Source organism: Astyanax mexicanus, chromosome 7 (assembly GCF_023375975.1).
Source record: "Astyanax mexicanus isolate ESR-SI-001 chromosome 7, AstMex3_surface, whole genome shotgun sequence".
NCBI classification, from domain to species: domain Eukaryota; kingdom Metazoa; phylum Chordata; class Actinopteri; order Characiformes; family Acestrorhamphidae; genus Astyanax; species Astyanax mexicanus.
Window position 1 is genome coordinate 22,101,564 of NC_064414.1, and position 21,466 is coordinate 22,123,029.

At 37.5% G+C, this 21,466-nt stretch overlaps 1 protein-coding gene and 1 long non-coding RNA gene across 2 annotated transcripts in view; both read right to left on the reverse strand.

Annotated features, from left to right (window-relative positions):
• The window catches only part of camkmt (calmodulin-lysine N-methyltransferase), a 203,728-nt gene that overhangs the window by 119,128 nt on the left and 63,134 nt on the right, over positions 1-21,466 (reverse strand). The window lies entirely within an intron of this gene.
• On the reverse strand, positions 3,123-6,443 carry LOC125802917 (uncharacterized). Its single transcript, XR_007439953.1, has 3 exons — positions 5,791-6,443; positions 4,309-4,694; positions 3,123-3,284 (listed from the first exon to the last, which is right to left on the reverse strand). It is a non-coding gene; the product is annotated as an uncharacterized LOC125802917 (long non-coding RNA).

A 21,466-nucleotide genomic window follows, 5' to 3' on the forward strand; every position in this document is an offset into this window, starting at 1 on the left:
ACAATTATTCTTCCGCATCAGTGCAATTACCCATTCTCACCAGAGAGGGCCCTCAATCCAGAAACTAAGGGACATCAGCTTTAATTTTGGGCTAACTTCTCAACTGTAAGTAAATATAAAAGAACCGGATATAAAAACAAGTTTTAAGTTAAATTAACTCAAGTTTAATTTTAGTAAAATCTTAAAGGCAATCAATTTCCTTCAATGATTTAAGTAAATTCAACTCATCCAGGCTTACAGTGCAATCTTATTAAACAAGAGACTCTGAGACACACAATGAGAACACAAACAAAACAAGCAGATGCAAATGTGTACAGCAGCTACACGCAATGACAGTTTTAGATTGCAGACAGGCTACACCAACACTGTCAGACGTTCAAAACACACTGATTGGACAGAAGCAAACGCATATTTTCACAAAAGTATCAATTTTCTCAGTTGGTTTTGAAAGGTTTTCTACACACACACAGACACACACACACATCCTCGATACTATGCTAGGTCACACAAGCGGAGACACACACACACCTGAAAGATATAGATCCTGTCATTCTGTCCTCCTCCTGCCCCTCTCAGAGGGAATTACTCACCCAGTGCGGAATATTAAAAACAAACAAACAGAGCGAATTCGCTTCCTGCTCGAATTATAGCTCAGCTGATTACATCTGACCTCTCACCCTCCTGTCACACGCCAATCAGAGAACTCCACCCCTCACTCTCACACACACACGCACACAAATGTTTGTTTTAATACAATGTCAGGATGTGGGGATATACATGTCCCATATGTATTTTATCTGTATATGTATAACTGCATTGTGTGGACAAAAACCTTGCATTCCCATTTTTGCTGTTTTTCAATTATTGAAATAATGTAAGTTTTGCAGTTAATCTATACACTGTGTCACTTTTCATGATCAATGGACCAATAAAATATCTATTTTTTTAAATGTTTTTTTTTCTTGTTTCTGAGAAGATACACGTCTAGAGGAACAATATTAGTGCTTGTTAGCAATGCTACGCATATATTTATCTTAATTGGAAAAAGACAATGCTCAATATGTATTATTGGGAGTTACTATGTTTTATGTATTTTAACCACTGTTAAATTCGGAATGTTAATAATAAATGTGCAACTAAATATGCAAAATTTAGGTGATCTGTCTTCTAAAATCAATGAAATGCATCATTTGACCAGAGGCAGCTAAAGTTTTAGTTATTTGTAAAGTTCAGCCTACCTTGACAAAAGACACGGAATTATTCTCAATTACTCTTAGCAATAATTGGGAGATGGGATTGAACGATCAAGAAAAGTCAGTGAGCTCATATGCTGGTAAGACAGGCAAGTCAAAATTCTTTTGTGACTGCCAAAAACCTGTAGAAAAATGTTACTCAGATAAAAAAAAACAAAATGCAAAAGTTTTGAGAGTAAAAAACACTACCAAATGTTTTGCACTATATGGTGCACTTAAAATCCTTTTATTTTTCCAAAAATCATCAGTGCCCCTTATAATCCAGTGCATTTTACGTATTAATTCTACCAGTCAGGTATTAAGGCGCAGTAAAGCTACTCCGCTGAAGTACAGAGTTATAAAGGAGCTTCAGTGAAGTTTTTCTCCAGTACTGAGGCTGGAGCAGTATTAGCATAGCTGCTAACCGCAGTGCTAGCTCTTTTATCGTTCTGAGGTGAGTATATCAGACTGTAGCCTGCATGTTTACAGTGTTAAAACAAGCTACGTGGAATGAACCGCTAGCTGATAGCACCCTTGCTTACCGCAACACTCAGGGTTCCTCAGTGTAGCGCTGCCAGGCGGAATTTACTAGCGCTAAGCGCTGCTAATCGTGGCTGGTGCTACAGCTAACCACGGCTAGCGTTGCTGCTAACCGTGTCAAACTACTGGAAATCTAAGCTAGCTGTAAATAAATGGAAGTGCTTTACTCACCCAAATAAACAGTTTTCAGGAGAAAAAATCTGTGTAGATTAACATCCAGCACTCAAATGAAAAACATGGCCACACCTTAGTTTCTTACTATTGTCGCTTAAAATGTGCCTTATAATCCAGTGCACCTTATGTATGTAAATATACCAGAAAATAGATGTTCATTGATGGTGCACCTTATAGTCCGTAAATTACGGTATTATGGTATAATGTAAAGCATTGGGAGAATCTCTCATGCTTTGGGTTTGTGTTGTAACTAGTGGAAGTAGCAATACTGCACAAATGGAGCAAAAAATGTATTCAACAAAATACACCAAATCCTAGAAGCAAATCTGAAACTCTATGTTAAAATGCTGAAGCTAAGAACTGGATTGTTTTAAAATAGGATAATTATCCAAAACATACTTCAAACTCCATTCATAATCCACTTGACTATTTAAAGTTACAAAAACTGAAGCTTTGTGAATGACCCGAACAGTCCTCTTACCGTACAGAATTTGTGAATAGACCTTAAACAAGACAACTTTAGAATATCTCAGAACTGGAGGTCTACTAGAGCGGAAGGACAATTAGCTGCTATAAAAAAAAAACATTTGCACGACGAGATTTCTGACAAATGTACCCACTAAACAAAGAGACGTTGAAACGACGTCTTTTCTAGGTCATTTTTGCACGTCCAATTTTGGTCTCCTGAAGGTGCAGACTGTGACGCCAGACGACGTCTTTTTTCTGACGTCTTCTGCACGTCCAGTATTGACGTCCCCCAGACCTCCGGATAAGGGCTAATTCTAGTTTAAATTAAGTCGTTGTGGACGTCTTTTCTACGTGAAATTTACGTGTATACGTTTTTATAGACCAACTACTTTGAGGCTCCCTGCATAACTGTAGTGCCATTTCAGACGGTGGCAACTGTTCCATTGTTCCAGCTTCAGCAGTTAACTGGAAACGCATACAAAGCTAAGCCAAACAATTACTGGAACAGGTTCACAACCTTCTGGAACTAGTTATGCACGTTAGTTATACACAATATGCTTTACAAATAAATTGCATTTCAACCCTCTCACTTTTTCCAAAACATGTCAACCTGCAAAGAACCAGTAAAAGCAAGGGATAAATTAATTACCCCCATCTTACCACTGTTGATTTTTAATTGACCCTTTCTGTTTGGGGAAACATTAATATAATAATAAACATAATGAGTAAATCTCATTTGGGGTTAATGCCTTTATTTTACATCAACATAACATACACCTTAGATTCACACCATAACAATTTCACTAAACATTTACCTTCCCTTAAAACTATTACAGCTTTACATTACACCTTCCCTTAACAATATTATACCTTCCCTTAACACTATTACACCTTTAACATTACACCAGGGGTCTCAAAGTACCGGCCCACGCGGTTTCATACGGCCCCTCACGGGTTAACAAAATAAACATACATCTGGCCCGCAATTCAATTTAATTATTTATGCTTTATTATGTTCGTTTTCATACTTTATCTTAACTTGTATTTTGGTGTGTGTGTGTGGTTTTTGTTTTTTTTTTGCTTACGCTGCGTTGCCTGCTTTAATAGTCTCCAGTAGCCTTCAACAGTCTAACCTTGCAGCCGCGGTGTGTCCTATAAACTCCGCAGTTATAAACATCCTGAGGTTAGCAGCGCGCTAACTGACCTGTTTATAATGTAATCCGAGCAGTGACTCCGTAACGCTGCTCTAAACTGCTGCTGTTAGCTGCTTGGGCTGAAAGATGAACTGTAGAGAGCTGTATTATCCGGTTAGTGGGGTTATTTTATTTCATACACAGAAGAACTTAAAAAATTTCAAAACGCTCCAGACTGGCTCAGCTGAGTCCTGTAGCCCGTGGCTGGGCTGTAGCTCTGACTAAGCAAAGACTGCGGGCTTGTGGTGCTGCAGCTCCGACTAGTGGTTGGATGAGGAACTGCTAAATCTGAGGAAATGCTAAATCTGTCACAGCTCACAATTTTTGATTTAATATTTATTAAGCCTTATTTCAGTATCAAACGTTTTGATCAAAGTTAATATAACTTGTACTTGATGTAATTTCTATTCACTTGAATAGTTTGGTTCTTGATTGATGGAGTTTTTGGATTTCATAACATGACAAATTAAAAGGATTTATGTTAATAGAGCAACAAGCAAACATTTTTCCATGCAACTGTAATATTTGATTGAATAAATAGTATATTGAGAGTTATTTAACATTAAGGAGTAATTACATTCATTTTATATTACATCTGGTTACATTTTCTTATATTTATAAGTTACATCTGGCCCTCAGAGGACAGCCAATATGTCAATGTGGCCCTCGGCAAAAATTAGTTTGAGACCCCTGCATTACACCTTCCCTTAACACTATTACACCTTTAACATTACACCTTCCCTCAACACTATTACACCTTTAACATTACCCCTTCCCTCAACACTATTACACCTTTAACATTACCCCTTCCCTCAACACTATTACACCTTCCCTCAACACTATTACACCTTTAACATTACACCTTCCCTCAACACTATCACACCTTTCCACTACACCTTCCCTTAACACCATTACAACTTTACATTACACCTTTCCATTACACCTTCCCTTAACATCATTATACTTTCATTAAGATTCTAGGTCCTGAGAGACAGCGGTGTGTCCTCCACGTCTTTGTGGTGCATGTTTGAGATGCTCCGAAGTATGAAGTCCTCGGTGGCTGTCCCGTCACATTTCATGACTCCATCTGCACAAGTAGAAAAAGACAAATTAGAAATCTCAGAAAATGTTGAAGATGGCCATTTATTTTTGTCCCACAACAAACTATTTTAAATTGCCTTATTTATGTAATATTCACATAAACTTACTTCTTCATGCTATGGCTTAGCTAACGCTAAGCTAACGCTAAGCTAAAGGCGGGAATACACATTTAACACCTGACGAGAATTATCGTGCCGTTTTAATTCTCACACATCATATTAAGCTATTTTAATAATTTTTTTTCCCACAACAAACTATTTTAAATTGCCTTATTTATGTAATATTAACATAAACTTACTTCTTCATGCTATGGCTTAGCTAACGCTAAGCTAACGCTAAGCTAAAGGCAGGAATACACATTTAACACCTGACCAGAATTATCGTGCTGTTTTAATTCTCACACATCATATTAAGCTATTTTAATAAATGTTTTCCCACAACAAACTATTTTAAATTGCCTTATTTATGTAATATTCACATAAACTTACTTCTTCACACTATGGCTTAGCTAACGCTAAGCTAACGGCGGGAATACACATTTAACACCTGACGAGAATTATCGTGCCGTTTTAATTCTCACACATCATATTAAGCTATTTTAATAAATGTTTTCCCACAACAAACTATTTTAAATTGCCTTATTTATGTAATATAAACATAAACTTACTTCTTCGGGCTATTCAAAATGCACTTGATATTGCCCCCAGTTGCCTAGGTTAATTGTGGGTGCCACAAACTTATATAACTTAACGCTAGCTTAGCGAATTTAGCCAAAGACGGTTCTTTGATTTAGCTTAGATTGGCTTATCAGCCTAGCTCTGGTTAGTGCATTGACTTAATGACCGGACAATGCTTCTACGTTAAAGCTTCGGTTACAGTAAATATTATTTGCATTACGGTCGTTCTCAAAAGTAATTCCAATTCCATTTTAACTATGGCCACTGTTTAGCTATCGTTAGCTAGCTAGCTAGTTAGCTAACTGCCTGGGAAGAGAGGCAACGCCAGCAGGTTCAGATGATTTAAGACCACAGAGCTAAAACAACTAACACTACAAATACATTAACTTATACATATCGTCTTACCTTATAGCTTGGCAGCTGAGTCCGGTCCGGAGCGGAGCTGAGCTGAGCGAGCTGAACTGAATGAGCTGAGCTGAGCTGAGCTACTGCAGCAGCCAAAAAATGTTTAGCGTGTTTTGCCTCGGCATATCAGAGTGGAGTTTATGATGAAGTGCGGTCTCAGCAAATCAGAGTGGCGTTGACTGGTTGAAATCAACTTAACAATTTTCCACATAAATTGCATTTCCAAATAAAAATAAAAACATACGTAAATAAATACCTACATTCGTTAATTAATTAAATAGATAAAAAAATGTAATACTCAAATAAATAATTAGAAATAAATGATGCTTAATCATAAATAATCTATATTCATAGTGATTAACAATATTGATAACAACAATTTTGACATACATTTAAAAATAAATATATTCTTAAATAATGTTAATTTCCTGCACCTGTATTAGACGTCCCCATGACGTCCAAAAAAGTGACCTAGTCCGACGTTCAAATGTTTAACTGCATATTGACGTCCAAGTGGGGTCATAGTTAGACGTCCAAATAGCGGACCTAGTTTGCACGTCGTGTAGACGTACAGAATTGGTCTTGGACCGACCGACGCAATATAGACATGATCTTCACGTCCATAAGACGTCTAATGTTTAGTGGGTAGGGTCTACATAGAACACAGTGATAAGTTATATTTTTAATGTGTTTTTTTCTGTTATAAAAGAGTTGTGAGTGTGTGCAAAAGGCTGTGTCCTAGATCTCAAGAGGAAACTCTGAATAGACAAGAATTTTGTCTATTCGTTTCTCGTTTCTGTCGTTCTTCGTGCTAGCCCTGTTTTTCTGTAGCTTTCCATTTTTGTCCCTAAAATGTACAAAAACAAACATGAACGCTCAGACACAGCAGCTTCAGGAGGCGGATGGACAGGGTGGAAGGATATGTCTGTCTTGGCGGACACAATGTTCTACAACAGGTCATGACTTCCCAATTCCATACTATAAATGACATCATCCTGCACAATAACGGCAGACTTCAACAGCCTCCGCTATGTTCAGACTGTAGTACAGTCAATAAATTCAGCTCAATCCTCACTTCTTGGGTTGGGACGACACGCGGTACTGGGTTTACGAGACGAGAATGAAATACTTTTTAATATTTTGTACATAAACATCTTGTAATGGATGTCAATCAGTTTTTAATCAGATTATGAATTATGTGTGATTTATCACATGCAGTGAAGGACAGAACAGTATCACAGTTTTACAGTTGTAAACCAAACATCTTCTCTACTGCATGATCTGACTTGAGTCTCTTCAGACCTTAGAACTATTGCCACAACCACCCCTGTCTCAAGTGTGATTTAAGTTTATTTATTATGCCCAAGTAAAATAAAACGTGACTTTCCAAGCTGGCTGCTACTTCCACTATTCAGGGCTCATCCCCAATTGTTAAATGATAAGATTTTTACAATAACTTAAAGTTTACTTCTTGTTAATTAGAAGTATGATAAAGGTTGTTTATTGTCTTATTATTGGGTTTTATTGATTTTGAAATAGGAAAATAAAAGTCCATTAAGCTCTTTTTATTTTTTATTGATTATTTGTGTGCATTTTAGACAGCAAAATAGGAAAATAAAAGTCCATAAAGCTCAAAATGTTTTCTTTTTTTATTTATTGTTTGTATGAATTTTAGTCAGCAAAACAGGAAAATAAAAGTCCATAAAGTTCAAAATGTTTTCTTTTTGTTGTTTTTTTTGTGCATTTTAGTCAGCTAAATAGGAAAATAAATGTCCATAAAGCTCAATTTACATAGACATATATATACACAGGAGTCTATGTTTAGCTCTGAGCGCTGCCATAATGTCATAGACATTATATATATATATATATATATATATATATATATATATATATATATATATATATATATATATATATGCCTATGACATTATGGCAGCGCTCGGAGCTAAAGCTAGCGTTACAGGATGTTAGTGTTTTTAAAAAGCATCTTGTGCTTTTTTTTTTAAGTTATTAATGCCTCGTTTTAAATGTCAGGGTGGAGCTACTTTGAGCTGGATAACGGTGGATAAAGAAAGCCTAGTCTGAAGAGTGTTTGGACTGAACTGTTAAAAATTCTGGATCTCAGAATGCTGTGGGACAACAAAGGTGTGCTAGTCATCAAAGGTAAGTACTTTTTATCATGTTTTACTACACCGGAGTTCTCCTTTAAAGCAATAGGAGGTTAAACTCATGGACGATATTGCAGCTGTTTATCTTTTAGTCCCTAATCTGAAAACAACTTTACAGTCAAGTGACAGTTCAGGACATCACCCATGCAGACACCTACACACACACACATTGCAAAGATGGCTACTTTTGCCTAACAGAGCATCTTCCTGAACAGTGTCTTTTTTTAGTGAATTGTTCCTGTGCGAAAAGCAATTTCTGCTGCCATTACTTCAGGATCGGTTAATCCTCCATCTGACGTGCCTGAATATTCACAGGCCCAAAAAAAGAACGGGCCGGGAGTAAATGGGTGTTTAATTGGGCTTAATTTGGCCCGATTTCCCCTCATTACCACAACGCGTGTGTCAGTCAGGCGCGGGTGCGGAGGTGAGGGGTCAGGGAAAGAGAGTGCCGCTTCACACCGCTTTACACACCGAACACACTCTTCCTCAGACAGAAGATCTGTCTTTCGCCGTGACACCTGGACACAGACTGCCTTTATTATCATCCTGCTCAAATACACTCTTCTCTGTCTTCTCTCTCTCTCTTTCCCTCTCTTTTACACACACACACACACACACACACACACACAGATGCACACATTCTCGCACATATGCCACTTTCGTCCAGTCTCTCACAATATCTGCCTCTCTTCACGTGTGTATGCACTCACACACACTCACGCAGTCGCACTCTGTCCATTATCCCTCCTCAAACACACGCCTGTCTGACCTTTCTCTCTCCCTCACTCACCCTCTCTCTCCCTCTGTCATCGAGTATTCCTCTTCCCTCTCAGTGTGTCAGTCAGGTGCTCCTTGTTGCTCTCTCTTCATCCTCACCTCCTCTCCCACTCACACACACTCATACACACACACACACTCACTCCTTCCCCAGTGCCAACGGCCACTCTGGTCAGTGTTCCATGTGTTTGCTATGGAAGTCTGTTAGATAACTGATGCTGCTCTGTGGCTCTGTGAACACTGTAGATTAACTGGACGTTCTTGTTCAATTGGTGGTCATTAAAAATTATTTAATAACCAACATGAAACTAAAGTCATATGATAAATAAAGGGCATTGTATAAAAAGAAATAAAACTCGCAAAAAAAAAAAAAAAAAAAAAAAGGATATTTTCCAAAATTAAGTTAAAGAAAGCGATTGCAGTAGTTGATCTACATGGTCAAATGTTTAGACACACATTCTCATTATTATTTGTACTTTATTTGTATTATTTACAGCTCTGCAGATTAAAATTAAAGTTAGGCCTTCAAAAACACCTGACATAAAAACCCATTCCAGATGGTTTGGGACGAGTTAGAGCAGAGCAGAGTGAAGGAAAAGCAGTTAACAAGAGCTCAGCACCTCTAGAACTCATTTAAGACAGAACCATGGAGAACCATTCCAGGTTCAACCTCATGAAGCTCATTGAGAGAATAATGCCAAAAGTAGGCAAAGTTGGCACTAAATCAAAAGGTGCTATAAAATAATCTATAAATAAAACCTAATTTGGCTTGTTTAAGACTTTTTTGTTTACTTTATAATTGGTATATGCATTCCTTCATAGTTCCGATGTCTTCAATATTAATCTACAATTAGATTAATAAACAATAAAAAAAAATCTGATAAAAATAAATCTGATTTTAATAGTTTTCCTATATAAATAAAGGTACAGATGACAAAAAAAATGATTCAAAACTAGGTTTACCTTTATTTATATTTATATTATATTCTCCTTTTGGGAGTGCAATCAAAAATAAGCTTGTAGATGAGATGGCAGACCATTACATTGTAAATATTGAAAACATATATTTTGAAGAAGAAAAAAAAAAATATATATATATATATATATATATATATATATACATATATATATATATATATATATATATATACATATATGTATGTATATATATATATATATATATATATACATACATATATATATATATATATATATATATATATATATATATATATATATATATATATATATATATATATATATATATATATATTGTCAGGGTTAATCATGACCTGGGTCAAGACATTTAATTTAGAACTTTATATTAGCTTATAGTTTAGTAGCTTCCCTGTAGGAGTAGTATAATGATCCTATTTTATATATTTTTTTAATGGGAAGTGTAGGTTCCATCAGATGTGGCCAGAAGGTGAATAATGGGTCCAATGCACAAGTGCACAAAGTTTATGCAAAGGAATTCAGCCGCTGAATATATCATCATCAATATTCTTACATTTTCTAATCATATCGACAACAGGCTTTTTTTTTTATCACGATCCAATAAAATATTGATAATTTGACCAGCTCTAGCCACACAATACTGGTCATGATCATTATCACCCTCTGCGCTGTTGACTGTGGATTGTACTGTCTTGTATGACATATTTCTGGTACACGTGACACTCTGGATCAATGAATTTTAAATGCCCTTTAGAAATGGAATGTCTCAAAATTCCATTAAGTTTTATTTAAGGTTAGATTCACAGTAATCTAACGTGGAAAATATGGAAAAGTCTATTAAAAAAAATAAAAAATAAAAAACTGCGGCATACTTTTGTGTGTAGTGCAGGTGCACTCTGCTTACAGAGCAGTGATGCAAGCAAGCTGATCCTAGAACAGAGCTTATATGAGCCTAAAGCCTAATCGCAGCCACAATAAGCTAAACATGCAAGCAAGTGACTTAAAAAGTCCAATGACTTTTACACACACACACACACTTACACATACTCTCACTTTCTCTCTCTCACACACACACTGAACTTTCAGTGAACCTGAGATCAGCGACCAGGTCACTTGTGAGACTGAACTTTACGCAGCGTACCCAACACGGGCTAATCCTATTTCTGCAACGGTATGGCTCCTATAGCCCGTGATCAAGAGCAGTGTGTGTACGGCAGTTTAAGATCACCTGCCTCGGCTACACCAAATCTGCCTTGCTTAAATCTGCACACTAATTCCCTTCAGCATATGTCGCTGAACCAAACACAACATGCAAAGCCTCTTACCCACCTGTAGGTTAAACTCAACTTTTCCCCTCATGCATTGCCATTCAAACACTCTGCTGCATGATTTTTTGTTGTATGTGCTTACGACTCAAATGTTTATACAGATCTGAAAAAAAAAATAAGAGACCGCTTCAGTTTCTGAATCAGTTTCTCTGATTTTGCTGTTTATAGGTACATGTTTGAGTAAAATGAACATTGCTGTTTTATTCTATAAACTATGAACAACATTTCTCCCGAATTCCAAATAAAAATATTGTCATTTAGAGCATTTATTTGCAGAAAAAGAGAAATGTCTGCAATAACAACAACAAAAAAAAGATGCAGAGCCTTTAGACCTCAAGTTCATGTTATTCAATGCGTTTTCTTTATTTTCATGACTATTTACATTGTAGATTCTCACTGAAGGCATCAAAACTATGAATGAACACATGTGGAGTTTTATGTATTTAACAAAAAATGACCTAGTCTCCACAGTCTCCGGACCTGAACCCAGTCGAGATGGTTTGGGGTGAGCTGGACCACAGAGTCAAGGCAAAGGGGCCAACAAGTGCTAATAAACACCTCTGGGAACTCCTTCAAGACTGTTGGAAAACCATTTCAGGTGACCACCTCTTGTTGAAGCTCATTGAGAGAATGATGCCAAAAGTGTGCAAAGCAGTAATCAGAGCAAAGGGTGGCTATTTTGAAGAAACTAAAATATATAGATTTTTTGTTTTTGGTTATTTCACCTTTTTTTTGTTAAGTACATAAAACTCCACATGTGTTCATCCATAGTTTTGATGCCTTCAGTGAGAATCTACAATGTAAATAGTCATTAAAATAAAGAAAACGCATTGAAAAAGAGACAGAAGAATAAGTGACATAAGGGTTAAAAAGAGCCCCCAAAGGAAGATAAGCTGCTCACTTCCAGAAAAAGAAAACGAGGAAAAAAAAGAACACATCTCATGTATCAAGAGAGGTTACAGTAACTTCCATCTTTTTAGTTGATCTGCCTCTCAGTCTCACGCTGCTCCCGCTCTCTGGTTGATGGCTCATCCATCTAGCGCACCGCTCGTGTGTGTGAGCAGGTTTCACAGCAGTCATGGTTGAAAGCCTTTTATACAGAGTGAGATAGCACTGAGATGCGGTCTACTGGGGCTTACAGGGGAAAGTGAGACATGTCCATCAACATGAGCTGGATCTTCCTCTCTTACTCTCTTACACACACTCACTCTCACTCACACTCTGAGTGCACAGGCAGTCAGGGTTCACTCAGGCCTTACAAAGTGACATGCGCATGCAAGCACACACACACACACCCCTACACACACACACAGGCACATGCATCTGCGAAGGGTCATTTGCTCACTCACGAATGTACACACGTAGCAAAGCAGTGGAGAGCAACACTCAGTACAGGACGCTGCAGCTGATACTCCTTCCTCACAGAGACACTGACTGTGACACTAAATGTCCATGCCACAGATCATCACATAACACTAAGCAGCATTACTCTACTCTATTACTTTAATGATGAATAAATGCACACCTTTTCTACTAAATAACATCTTATAAAGACAAAATCATCAAATAACCAGTGTTGGGCATGTTACTTTGAAAAAGTAATTAGTTATAGCTACTCGTTACTTCTCCAAAAAAGTAACCGAGTTACTAACGGACTTACTTCACTATAAAAGTAACTAGTTACCAGTAAAAGTAACTATCGCGTTACTTTTGTTATTTGCCCGTAAAAAAAAGAACAGAAAATCAATTACGTAATTACTATTATTATAAGAAAATTAATAAACGAAAATAAACCCAAATGTTGATAAAAATATAATCAAACGAATTAAAAAAAAAAAAAAAAAAAAAAGCTACTAAAACAGAAATAAAAACAGAAAAACACATCTGGGGATGAAATTAAACAAACCAAACCACACTCAAAGGAAATATGTATATATAAACAAAACAAAATAATGGACAAAAACAACAATCTAATGACCGTTAAAATGGTGTGAATATAACAGTTTAACAGCTGGATCAAACAGCTTTACCAAAAGAGAAAGCAGCAGCACCCCAAAAAACCGGAGCAGCTAAAAAGAGCTTAACGTCGTTAAATCGGGACTTGGCCTGGCAATCACTGAATTGATTAGAGCACGCAAATAGTCACAATTGTGCGTCACTTCACCACGCCAAACCACAGGCACAGCGGCCAGAAGCTCAAGTTCACCGGAAAGAGGAGGGGTTAAACAGGGAAAAGCAAAGTTTAAAAAAAAAATAATAAAAAAAAAAATAAAAAAAATTCATAGAGCGGCTAAAGTAACGTGCAGTAATGGGGTGTCAGAAATGGTAACGGCGTTATAGTTACAGTCAGAGTAATTAGTTAGATTACTCGTTACTAAAAAAAAGTAACGGCCTTAGTAACGCCGTTAATTTCAACGCCGTTACTCCCAACACTGCAAATAACTGATAGAAAATTCTAAGTGGAAGGTTTAACAAGAACAAAAATATAAATAATAATAATAATAATACCACTGTATCTGTGACTTTGTGTCATATTTGATACAACAAACTACTGCATAAAGAACACAAAGTAAGTAAAGTACTTAAACTCCGACTTGGCTTTAAATTTAAAACTAGGTAATGATTGATAGATTTTTGTTGAAGTATTTATCTACACTAGTACGAATAATTATTTGTTTAGTTTATTTTTTTTATAATTGGAAATTAATTAAAAATAATATCCGCCATGTATCCATTTTTCATGTTTTTGCCAATTATAGGTTAAAAATCTCAGTTCTGGTACTTTTAGTCATGTTATTCATAACATAAAGAGTAACAGGACTGCGTGCCAGTAACAAGAGTGAGTTGAGTCTCCTGGTTTATTGATATATTAATGTGAATATTAGTTTATGTAAACCACTTTTTTCCAATTATGTTTGTTTCATCATTTATCCATTTGTTTAATACATTTCATGATAAGAAATTTGATCAATTTCAGATTTGGGTTTTGCATCTTTTAGAAAAAAACTTGCATATATTGTGATTTTGTTTGTCATGAATATAAATTATCTGAACATGCAGTCAACCATTTCTTTAAAATAAAGACTTTCTTCAGAGAAAATCAAAGGAATTTGTGGACTTGCTTTTAAACATGCTTTTTAAATGTCACATGAGTTTTGGTAACAGGACTGAGAAAAATGTAACCATCCTTGGCTTAGAAACATTAAGTAAAAAAAAATAAAAAATAAAAATAAGTAAAGCTGCCTGAGATTGACTAGCACATGTTTTGAATAGTTAAACACATGCGTTATTAGATTCAGAGTTGAAGACAGCTTATGGTGCCCCTTTGATGGAACGGCCCATAAATTAAAACAAAGCACTCACAATATAACATGACATATTGGGGTTTTGGAAATGACCCAATTTGCAAACATCACTGTTTTCTGGCCTTGCGTTTCCACTGTGGTGGTAGTGGTTTCTCTGGTGTGTGTGTGTATGTGTGTATGTGTGTGTGTGTGTGTGTGTGTGTGTGTGTGTGTGTGTGTGTGTGTGTGTGTAAGCGAGCCCCAGTCATTAGTGCTCTGAGGTTAACCTTTAATAACACACAGGGATTGTAAACACATCATTAGCAGTGTAATGAAGGCAGTAGGTCCAGGAAAAGGAGGGAGTCGGAGTGCGCGACAGGCCGCAGGGGTGCGAGGGCGCGAGGGCACAGTGAGAAGAGTAAGGGGCAGCACAGGGTCCTGAGCTTCACCTCGTACTGCCCTCACAGACATTACACTCACAGGGAGGGTCCAGAGGGCTCCACAGTGTACCCTACTGTCTCGACTCAAGTTTATAAAGAGAGACAACACAAGTATATTATTAGCATTAGTAAAAAAAAATCAAACAGACTGATCCAATATTTGTGGGAATGCTTAGAAAATAGTTGTGGATATAAGATAAATAAACTGTTAAGGAGCATTTCAGTAACTTTTGATATGTATAAATACTTCTGAAAGAAATATGGATCGTTTTTGAATTAAGATACATTTTATTTTTGATAATCTGTTATTTTTTTTCCATAAAAACTACAAACCATATTAGACGTTTACTATTAAAAACTATTGGTTGTATATTTAAGGCACAATTTATTCACAAAGAGAGAGAGAGAGTCTGTAAGGGGGGGTGACAGTAGCTTAGTTTGAAACTTTGTACTAGGATAGCACAATTATCAAAAACCATCAAAATCAGAGCTCTTCAAAGAGCACTTACTCTCCTAACACCTCTAACACACTAACTACTTCTAACCCCATTTCCTTCTTCCCCTCCTTCACTTCTCTATCCCTTTATTTCCCTTCGACCTCCTTTGAGCCCTATCTAAAATGGTTTATCTTAATTCCTATTACTTTTGTACTTCATTATTGTAAGTCGCTTTGGACAAAAGCATCTGCCAAATGTAATGTAATGTAATGTAATGTAATGTAAAATCAGAACCAATAACCGAATTAATCTTGCTCATACTGTCTCACTACCACATGTGTAGTCACATGCATTTTTTTACTGAAGAAATATTGAATACTTGTCATTCATTACACAAGTTAATCATTCAAAAATGATAAACAGGGTAAAATTTTTAATTAATTAGCCTTCAACTCTTCATATTGACCAAATTTAAAGTCACACACTCACTAGATGTTAAAACAAAAAAAAAATTGATGGTATGTGATAAAACCGCAACATGGACGTGATAATTACGTGAAAATGACATATAGAAAAATCTAATGCAGGTGGTCTTGCATAATCAAAATAACTGGTGCAATGTCGTCAATTCTTTATTTTTATTTTTTTTTAGAATTCTAAAAGCTTTTTAACAAAGTCTGTTAATACTTTCTCCACTGTGTATGCTCATATATTGTCACCTAAAAAAAATCTGGTCTGTGACATGGAAGCAATATGGAGGAGAACGTGAATGATAAGTGCGTTATTCATTAAAATTATAAATTGTTCAGTTATTGAAATCGAGGTAAAGTGTTAAATTAATCATAAAATTGATTTCAAGCCACATTGCATTCAAGTCACACTTATGAAGCTATTAAGCTATGTTTACTTGTAACTTGTAAATCTGGAAGTTGATCTTTAAATTATGTTCGAATTTTGTGTTAAATGGGACCAATATAGCGATCACTCTCAAATCTACTAATAAAATGTATAAATATTGTTTATACAGCTCTGGAAAAAATAAGAGCACTTCAGGATCTGAATCTGTTTCTCTGATTTTGCTATTTATTGGTACATATTCGAGTATATTCGAAATAAACATTGTTGTTTTATTCTATAAACTACAGACAACAGTTCTCCCAAATTCCAGATGCAGAGCTTTCAGACCTCAAATAATGCAAAGAAAACAAGTTCATATTCATAAAGATTTAAGAGTTCAGAAATCAATATTTGGTGGAATAACCCTGGTTTTTAATCACAGTTTTCATGCATCTTGGCATGTTCTCCTCCACCAGTCTTACACACTGCTTTTGGATAACTTTATGCTGCTTATGGTGCAAATATTCAAGCGGTTCAGCTTGATTTGATGGTTGTAATCATCCATCTTCCTCTTAATTATATTACAGAGTTTTTCAATTTGGTAAAATCAAAGAAACTCATAATTTTTAAGTGGTGTCTATAATGTATATTGTAGCAGAAACTCAAGAATGTATAGAGATGCAACCGTTTTGAGAGAGTTACCCTTTTAAAAAGGCTGCCACTGTTCACTGTTCCCATCATTCCAACAGTCAGGAGAACATCAATAACATATCCTAAAGCTGTGCTTTTTCCTCTTATATTATTATATTATGAGCATGAAAACAGGGCTGTAAGAGGTTAAAATCAATACTCCATAGCTTATATAAGAGTCACAGCAGGCACATCGTCTAAACAAAGGAAACGGTGTCTGAGCCCTCTCAGCTCCTTCCTCTCAGACAGCTCTTTCTATATGTGCATAGATACAAATACAGCGAGAGGGAGAGAGCGCACCTACCCACACACGCAGCCGCTTGCCCCGGCGTTATCACTCTATTGCCTTTTGCAGGGCGGGCTGATAAGTTGCACAATACAGCTGCAAAATCCAAAGCGCCAGACGGCATGCGTGTGTGTATGTGTGTGTGTTTGTGTATAAGCATGCGTGTGTGTATGTATGTGTGCATGAGTTTTATTTTGAAGAAGAGGATGAGCAATGCATAGATAGGAGCCTGTCTACAAAGCCATGTGGATTGTGCATGTGTAGTGTAGTGTGTGTGTATGTGTATATGTGTATGTATATGTTTGTGTATATGTGTAAGACTGACAGAGGTGACTCCATGTTGCACCGTACACCCATCGTCCTCCCCCCTCCCCTCCAAAAAATTAAAAAAAAAAAGCCTTGAAACCCTCATTGCCCCCCTGCCACAAGACCAGCTAGCCAATGCTGGTCAATTATGGCCTTATGAATAGAACTACAGCGTTGGCAAATGGGTGCGGGTTCAAGGGGCCAGCCGAAGGGCCAGCGGGGGCACGCGGCAGAATGTGCGGGGTCTCTCCCAGCGCCGCCGCTCATTTTGCCTGGAGAAAGGAGTGTATGGAAACGGCGCGAGAAGAAAAACGCTTGTGCTCTCCCCAATCTCACGCCCTGAAAGCAGCCCAATCAGGAGTGGAGATGGAGGTGGTGGTACGGAACTGGCCAGGGTCACACACACACGCTGAAAGCATTTCAGCTCTCTATTGTGCACTTCGAAATAGCCAGACACCAGGCAGCAGCATGACAAGCGCCGTCCACCTGTGGGGATGAACACAACAACATGCCAACACACACTCACACACACACTCACACACACACTCACACACACACACACAAACACACACACAAACACACACACACAAGATGGCCATACCACCATATAATAATCATCCAAACCAAGTCGTGCCTATGCAGGCAGAAATACAAGCTTAGATTTAAGCACACTCTTCTAACATCTACAAACTATACATTATGTAGAGCTCAGCTGATTTCCATTAATTACCGTTTTTTTTTTCCGCACTAATAAGGCACACTGGATTATAAGGCTCTGGAAAAAAAAATAGGCTCAACTAGCATAAACTACAGACAACATTTCTCCAAAATTCCAAAGAAAAATATTTTCATTTAAAGCATTTATTTGCAGAAAATGAGAAATGGCCGAAATAACAAAAAAGATGCAGAGCTGTCAGACCTCAAATAATGCAAAGAAAAAAACAAGTTCCTATTCATAAAGTTTCAAGAGTTCAGAAATCAATATTTGTTGTGGAAAAACCCTGTTTTTTAATCACAGTTTTCATGCATCTTGGCATGTTCTCCTTCACCAGTCTTACACGCTGCTTTTGGATAACCTTATGCCTTTACTCCTGGTGCAAAAATTCAAGCAGTTCAGCTTGGTTTGGTGGCTTCTGATCATCCATCTTCCTCCTGATTATATTCCAGATGTTTTCAATTTGGTAAAATCAAAGAAACTCATCATTTTTATGTGCTCTTGTTTTTTTTTCCAGGGCTGTATATTTGGAAGCACACAGACAGTGGGGTCCAGGCGGTGGGTGGAGTCTGGCGCCAACATGAGTAGTTTTTTAATACTGCAATGTAGTAATCACTACATTCATAAATATAAAGGTATACTTGATACCAACAACCTCTTGCAGGTGAGTTTAATGTTTGCCAATACATTAATTTACCAATATAATATTTAGTTAGCCAATTTAAATAAAGAAAAATAAAACATCCAGTGTTTTTAAACGTTCTGTAAAGCTACGCACGCATCTCTACGCTTCATCCCTCACACCGTTATTGTTAGTGCAGACATGTAAGCTACGAGACGTAGGTTTCAATTATGGCAAAGGCCATTCCTCTGCATGTCATTTCTGAGATACGAATGCTCAGCTTTATCCTCCGGCTCCCTCTGATCACCATATCAGAACGCTGGTTGCAGTGACATGGCTGCCTTTCATCAGGGGTCGGTCCTCCTCCAACGGGTGAGCATCATGATCGTCTCCCCGCCGCGCAGTGTATCCTCCAGCCTTCTGAAGTTACCATTTTAATTCCCCTTGCGCTTCTATCTGATAGCCTCAAATTAAAGTCCAGCGTCTACACTCTTAGTTCACACGGCAGCTTGCAGCTGCGCCACTGAAGTGGCTTCTCATTGTCTGGCATTGTTCTGTCTATCTCTCATTCTTGAGACATTTTCACTCTTTTTTGCCCAGTTTGTTTGGGTGAAATGAAGATGTGTAAGATTCTGTGATTGCTCTTTGAGGGATGTGTGGATGATAGGCCTGTGTGGCCTGTGGATTCTGCTGTTTGCCGTTTCTTTGAGGCGATGTGTCGTGTGAGACAGACACTGCATACAGACCGCAGAAGGTCATTAAGACTAGGGCTCATTTTTTCTGACAGTAGGTTGGTAAAAGGTCATCAACTTGCTGTTGAACAGAAATGATGAGCCTAATATCTGTATGGAGTGTCTGTTTCATAGAATATAGGCACAGAATTCTGCAAAAATGAAGTAAAGTAGCTGCTAGACTGAGAACTTTTGGGTAGTGTACCTCTTGGTGAGATACTGTTTACTGTTAGACATGCTGGGGGGCATTTTCAGTAAAGTCAGGTAAGCTTTAAGCATTGAAGAAGAAGAGCCTTTTTATGCCAATGATGAAACATTATGCATGCAGTCATGTTTCAGATATGTACATATGTAAATTATTACAGGTGTGTAGACAATGGAACTTAGCAGAAAAGCTTCCCGTTGCCCTTTAAAAGGCTTTTAGAGGCTACTTTTGGGTAGCGTACCTACTGGCGATAGATTTGTTGAAGATATTTTGCTAATTGACATACTTAGAAAGGGGGGATATTTTAGATTAATTCCTAGCTTCAACGAATGGCCTGCCATCTAGGATCTAGGTCCATCAGCTAGCTGTCATTGCCCTCTCATTCACATCTGCCGTTAGGTGCCAAAGGATACAAAAAGGACTATACGAGCATTGCGTTTTTGTTTGCACAACTATATCAGCATCGGGTGCAACTTAAAGCATCTGAAAATGTATATTATACACATTTAGTTCCAACCCTGCAATGTGATTGGTTGAAAGGCGTTCTATGAGTGCCATTATCAGCCGGTAATGCACTGTAACTAAAGCTTCTCACCACATACAGGTAACCTAGCAACGATGCAGGAAAACAATTGTTTAAATAAACTTTAATTTTAAAAAGTCTAATGCAGTCATGAAGTTTATGTCTATAAAGGGTGTACATAAACTTCCAAAAACAAAAGTCAAGTGAACAAAAAATCAGGTGATTTGTGCTCTCCTCTTACAATATTGAGGCGTTTAAAATATTTTTCATCTTTATGATGTGGTGGTCCAGAGATACGGTTCACTTGGACGAGGTGCACTTGGACCCCGAGCACGTAACAAGATGGCGATAGCGGTATGTTGTTCCTGTAATAAAACTTGGCGGTGTTGTGTCAAATTCAGAACCGTCAACAAGAAAAGCATTTCTAAGTAAGTTTATGTGGATTATCTCCACTTTTATCAAGAAGCTGCACTCCCGAGAGAGGGTGGTTTGCAGGGCGGGGGGGGGGGTGGGGGGGGTGAATTCAGCACAACACCTGAAAGCCCACCGAGCAGTGAATGATGATGTAAGCGTGCTTGGGCACGGATTGTTTAAACGCAGTGTGAGTGCAGGCCAGCGGGGAAGTGGGGAGGGGATATAACCATGCTCTAGCACTAACCACCAAACTGTGCCTACTGTGAAAACACCCTAAAAAAATCTTTAAAATGTGGTTTAGTACAAATTAAAATACACAAATAAAAACACGTTAATATTAGCTTACAACAAAGCATATTTTTGTTTGTTTGTTTTAATGTAGGTTTTTACTCGTGTTTGGAGTTACAGTGTGAAAATTTGGCCACCACGCGAAAATTGTGTCCTAATTACTGGACTGACTCTGAAATGTGTGAATGTGGTATTTTCTAACATGGCCCCTCACTAATTCACATGCACTCACCCACACTATCCAAACAGTTACATTTTGCACCACATGTGAACAAAAGTCTGGTGAGCCCTGGTCAAAACTCATCAAGAGATTATAATTCCTCTCCAGCTGTGCAATCATCATTGAAAGGTGTTGGGCATAATTTGGGTGGATTAGGAGATTAGCAGACTATTGTCGTGGCTTTTTGTGGGCTTACTGACAGGCCTTGTCTGATCTAACCCCACTGATGAAATGCTTTGTCTCTACTGAGTGCCAGCCATTGTTCCGCCCTTGGCCGGGTCGTTTTGGGGGGAAAAGCTAGCAGGGGGAGGCTTTCACATTTGCACAGCATATTTTCTGATTTACTCAGTGTTGTATTATTTCATTAATTTGTCTCAGCTAATGCACAGGGATTTAACCCCCCGTCAGAGCAAGAGAATTATTCTGTCAGGAGAATGGAAGGGAG